This window comes from Seriola lalandi, unplaced genomic scaffold (genome assembly GCF_002814215.2).
Source record: "Seriola lalandi dorsalis isolate HSWRI2012SDOR001 ecotype SW California unplaced genomic scaffold, Sedor1 jcf7180002053338, whole genome shotgun sequence".
Classification (NCBI taxonomy): domain Eukaryota; kingdom Metazoa; phylum Chordata; class Actinopteri; order Carangiformes; family Carangidae; genus Seriola; species Seriola lalandi.
The window spans coordinates 3,396-8,494 of record NW_019523891.1 but is presented as its reverse complement, the minus strand read 5'-3'; the positions used below and the strand labels follow the sequence as shown (position 1 = coordinate 8,494).

Below are 5,099 nucleotides of genomic sequence, written 5' to 3'. Positions count from 1 at the left end.
GGGGGTGGGGGGTGGAGGGGGCGCGCGGGGCGGCTGCGCAGCGTTGGCATCAATAATCGATCGGTGCTGATTGATAAACGGAGGCTCGTGCGCAGCGTGAACGATGGACCGAAACCGAAACCTCCACACAGCGGCACACTTCCCGGTACCGGAGAGCCTCAGTCACAGCCGGAGGTCTCTCTACCACCTCTCTCTCTCTCTGTCACAAACATCTGGCTCTGACTCAGTTACTAACATGATCGATTAATTGATTGTTCGGTCAAACTGTAGATAATAAAAGATGATCAGTTCACATATTGTTGATTAACTGAATCTGAGCAGTTCTGTGACGGACCAGGTGAGCTCACCTGTCCTGACCCAACATCCACTCACTGAGCTTTCCACTGTTTCGCTGGTCTTCTTCAAGGACTGGAACTGTCAGGTGTCATCACGTGACCACAGGTGTTGAATGTTTATGTTTCTGACTTTTGTATTAGATTTATTTTTACTTGATATTTTAAGTCTACAGATATCACGATTTTCCCGCCAGAGTTAATGTGTCTCCAAAACCAGATCCATCGCTGCGAGCAGGGTTCGAACCTGCGCGGGGAAACCCCATTGGATTTCAAGTCCAACGCCTTAACCACTCGGCCATCACAGCTGCTCCTGGCTGCACCTGAGACCAGCTGATCCTGGCTGGACCTGAGACCAGCTGATCCTGACTGTACCTGGCTGCACCTGAGACCAGCTGATCCTGGACCAGGTGGTTCCAGACCGGCTGCTGTTGGTTCAGATACTTTCGACACTTTATTCAGTTTGTTGTATTAAACCAGGAGGGAAGCAGTTTTAGAAAACATGTAATAATCACACTATTCTGACTCTAACATATAAAAATATATAATAATTTAATGCTTTTAGCAAAACACTTTATACATAAATGCCGTTTCTTAAAAACCACACCTACATTTGATGATTATTTAAATAAAATAATATAAAATAAAAAATATGTGAAATGCTACGATACTAATCTGTATGAATATTTATGCACTTTAATGCCTGACTGATCGTTTTGTCCCTTTATGTTTATTTTATGTTTAATTGTTTATTCATTTTTGGTTTTTTTCTTTAATTTTCTCATTTATTCTTTAATTTTCTTTCCTCTGATCTTTCTTTCTATCCTTACAACTGCTCCTCAGTTGTTCCTATTGTTTTCTGCATTTATCCTTAATGTGTTTTGTGCCTTTTTGACTGTTGCCAAGTATAAATATAAATAAATAAAGTTAAAAAAAAAACCCACACAAAACAAAAAACGTCAAGACGTGAGATAACAGAAACCGGAAGTACCAAACAGAAAATACTCCCAAGAAAACTACCTGTGTCACATGACCCTCTGATTTGAGCATTTAATTCTACATCCTGTTCACAGAAAATATGTTATGTGATATAAAAGCACCAGGTTTCTGATTGTGTTTAACAAACATTAAATTAAACAAATGTGTCATAACGGTAATATTTCATGTACAAACATATATTAGAATTTACAGTCAACTTAATCTTCATCTTCAGCCTGACTTTTAATTAAATATAGTTTAGTCATTAGTCACTTAATTTTATTGTAATTATGGTCTAAATTGTATTTTATTACTAAAACTTTGCAATTAATTCAATTTCCAAAACCAGTGGAGATAGATGTACTTGAGGCTTTAGGGTCACCTGGTAGTCAGGTGTTGAGCTTAATGAGGTTTACATGGTGTAAGTAGTTTTGTCTACATGTGAAAAGGAAGTGAGCAGAGCAGACAGGATGTTGCTTTATTCTGAAGGGGATTAAAGCTCCTGACCCACTTGATCCAGGTGCCTGTAACAGCAAAAGGAATTATGGGAGTTAAGGCTACAAGTGGAGTGTGTGTGTGTGGAGGACAAACACCTGAGGAGGTGTGGCTACACACCTGGGAAACCAAGTGCTTTATAGATTTTATTAAAGATTATAAATATTGAAACTGGTGAATCTGTCCAACAATTGTCCTTCACAACAGATAAATAAACCCCCCCCCCCAAAGAAGCAGCAGCAGATCATTCAGTACAATATAGACTTTATTAGTTCACTAAAGTTGAATATGAAATAAAAAGCAGATCGGCTTTAAATGATTCACAATTCAGTAATAATCGAGTTGCCAGGTTCATCATGTCAACACAGGAAGTATGTTCCTCTCACAGCTGCCGCACCTCCACAAAATAAAAGCCCTCCGTGGCTGGACACACTTCACTGTCAACTCAAAGTTAAATTTAAACTCCAGTTTTTTTCCTCTGGTTTCATGTTTGATTATCGTTACTGAAAGTGAAGCGATCCAGATGTGGAGTGGTGGAGGCGGGCGGGTGGCACTGAGCGTGCTCGCAGGTTTCTGCAGCGTCTAAACTTCATGTCAGACGTGATTTTCAGACCAACTACAAACTCAACGTCCCAAAAAAAAAAATCCGTCTGCGAGGAGCGACGGCCGAGCTGCTGCTACCAAACAAGCCATGAAGTGAGTTAAAAAACAAACAACAAAAAAAAAAAAAAATCATGGTTCTTTGTGGCGTCGAGTAAACAAACCAACAGTGGGAGGCGGCCACCGAACTCAAGAGCCAAAGTTCAGCTTCCAATCAGCAAAGTCCAGAACGTTTGATCAGTCCAGGAGTCCAACAGACGACAGGAAAGACCGAAATCACCAGAACTGCTTGGGGAATGTTTCATATCATTTTATTGTTTTTTTTTTTCAGCTTTATGTTCATCATAGCAATGGAAAAATATAACCTTATACAAACGTCTTCAATTCTCTGAATCTTTTTTTAAACAAGCAAAAACGGTGAGTGACCCGTCCCCAAACCAAGTGCAGCGGGAAATCAAAAGTGAAACGCTTCACCAGCAGCTCACACCGCTCGGGTCAGAGGTCGCTTTATTTTCCATTTGGCACTCGCTCCTCTGAGGATTCCCCGATGGGTTTGGACTTTTATTTTGAAGGAATTTAGTGCTGTTGTTGTTTGGAGCATGGGACGCTGCAGACTGAGCAGGTGGAGGTGTTTGCATCCGTCAGAGCTCCGTTGCTGTTTTTAGTGCTCGGAAGAAGAAGAAGAAAAAATAAGAGCAACAAAAATCTGAAGTTTTCCACAGAAGTCCACAAAGTCTCGGATCTGATTCCACTCAAGTCTTTTATTTTCTCGTCGTGTTTTTATCCATTTCCCCTCCTCCTCCCCTCCCCCCGCGATTGGGGGGGGGCGGCGGCAGGTCGGTGACGTCATCGTGATGTCGCAGGAGAGCCCAGCTACAGCGAGAGAGGTGGATTGTGGGAGGAGGAGGGGGGTGGGCTCGAAGGTGAGTTTGTTTTTATTTGAAAGGGGGGAGGGGGGGAGTCAGAGTCCAGTCCACAGGCCATCCAGAAGGAGGAGGAGGGGAGAGGAGGGGGTAGTCGTCGCCTGCTGGATCTGAGGGTGGTGTGATGTCATCATCTCTCGCTCGCTCGCTCATTCGCTCACACGTCTCTCTCTCTCTCACACACACTCATCTCACTCGACTTCTGCTTCGACCGGACGCTCGAGACAAAGACAGAAGAGTTAATTCCAGTGGGGCAATTTGTCCTCATTGTTCACTGATGTCGATCTCTCAGCTCTCTCTCTTTTCCCCGACCAGCAACAATCTGAAAGAGCAGAAGAGGCAGCGATGAGACTCAGACCCTGAGTGCTGCTCTCAGAGGTCCAGGTCGTACATCACACATTAGACCAACAAACACACTGCTTAGGTACAGAGTCCAGGTGTGTCATGTGACCAGCTGCTGCTTTACTGGAGAATTAAAGTGATAGTTCATGTTATCAGTCGTGGGGTTATGTGAGGTCGTCATGTTCAGTCAGAGTGTTTCCTGCAGTAGATTCAGTTTCGAGGAGCAGCAGGAGGAGCTGCTGTGGGCGGGGCCAGAAGAAAACACCTGTTTTAGACACTTTTAAAAGACGTCACTGAAACACTAACATCTGTTTAAATGAAGCTTCATGTAAAAGATTTTCATCTTTATTTTCCCGCCAAAACAAAGTGAAGTTTAGCTCTTTCTGGTTCGCTCAGCTGACCTGCGGCGTAACGACCGGAGTGCACTCTGTAGGTGCGTGTGCGCAGGAATACAGCAGTTCAGCGGTTGAGAAAATATGTCAAAGGAAAGTTCTGTTTTCACTGGAAGATAAAGCGCAGAAAATATTCTACATGAAGATTCATCTAAACAGATGTTGGATTGTTTCAGTGACGCTTTTAAAAGTGTCTAAACCAGGTGTTTTCTTCTGGCCCCGCCCACAGCAGCTCATCACTCTGCTAGTGTGTGTACGAGCGTATACACGTGAGTGTGAGTGTGTGTTTGTGTGCGTGCGCTGTGTGTGTCTCTGACCAGGCCTGGCTCTTGAGCTTGCGGAGCTCCTTGGTGGCCCAGGTGGCCAGCGTCTTGGTCTTGTTGGTTTTGGAGCGTCGACCCTCCGTCAGCAGGTCGTTGATGAGCGGACGAACCTCGACCAGCTTCATCACGTCTTTACCGAACGCTGTGCACAGGTCGCTGAGAACACACACACACACACACACGATATCAACACAGGTCAACTACAAACAACTGAAAGTCGAGGAAAAACGGGAACCTTAAAACAAAGTGGAAAAAACTTAAAATTATAAATGACTAAGAAAGAAGAAACATCTGAACCGAACGAGAAACTGATGATGTGAAACTAAATTAACTTTTTTTTTTCTCCATTTGCACTTTTCAGTTTTTATTCTGGGTAAAATTCATCCTTCATATAAAAGGATAATCGAGGCAAAAACCCAGATGTTTGAGAGTCAGAACATCTGGAACTGTTTGAAAGCACCTGGGCAGCTGATTGGAGGAACCATCTGTCAATCATGTCAGTGTGTGTCAGTGTGTGTGTGTTGGTCTCAGATGTTGTGGTTGGTCGTACATCACACTGTCAGAGTGGTGCATGATTTCTCTTCACAGACCAACAGACACACCTGAGACACCTGAGACTCACCCGATGAGTCCGGCTGCGTTGGCCACCACTCCGTCAGAGTGGTCCTCATCCTCCGCTATGTGATGGATGAAGGAGAGGATGAACTCCACCCG

At 43.9% G+C, this 5,099-nt stretch overlaps 1 long non-coding RNA gene and 1 other non-coding gene across 2 annotated transcripts; both read right to left on the bottom strand.

Annotated features, from left to right (window-relative positions):
* Positions 1 to 558: 558 nt before the first annotated feature.
* On the bottom strand, positions 559 to 640 carry trnas-uga (transfer RNA serine (anticodon UGA)). The gene has a single exon. It is a non-coding gene; the product is annotated as a tRNA-Ser (tRNA).
* Positions 641 to 2,052: 1,412 nt separating this feature from the next.
* On the bottom strand, positions 2,053 to 5,099 carry LOC111651066 (uncharacterized). Its single transcript, XR_002760476.2, has 3 exons — positions 5,008 to 5,099; positions 4,380 to 4,541; positions 2,053 to 3,650 (listed from the first exon to the last, which is right to left on the bottom strand). It is a non-coding gene; the product is annotated as an uncharacterized LOC111651066 (long non-coding RNA).